The 237-nt window shown below is 41.8% G+C and overlaps 1 protein-coding gene across 1 annotated transcript in view; it reads left to right on the plus strand.

Annotated features, from left to right (window-relative positions):
• The window catches only part of NIPSNAP1 (nipsnap homolog 1 (C. elegans)), a 19,238-nt gene that overhangs the window by 17,019 nt on the left and 1,982 nt on the right, over nucleotides 1-237 (plus strand). The window lies entirely within an intron of this gene.

The raw sequence follows: 237 nt of genomic DNA on the forward strand, positions 1-237 counted from the left end.
CGTGTTTTCCCGAAAATAAGACACTGTCTTATAATTTTTTTTTCCCCCCAAAAAACACTAGGTCTTATTTTCGGGGAATGTCTTATTTTTACCTGGCTGCATCTGTGTGGAGCCGCAGCGATCTCGACATTTAAAATTCAGTTATATGTGCAGCAACCCGCGAAAATAAGACCTAGCGCTATCTTCAGGGATTTCTGTAATATAAGACCTACCACCGAACTGGGGCTTATTTTCGGG

The sequence above is a fragment of the Nanorana parkeri genome, unplaced genomic scaffold, assembly GCF_000935625.1.
Source record: "Nanorana parkeri isolate BGI_ZX_2015 unplaced genomic scaffold, ASM93562v1 scaffold1476, whole genome shotgun sequence".
NCBI lineage: Eukaryota > Metazoa > Chordata > Amphibia > Anura > Dicroglossidae > Nanorana > Nanorana parkeri.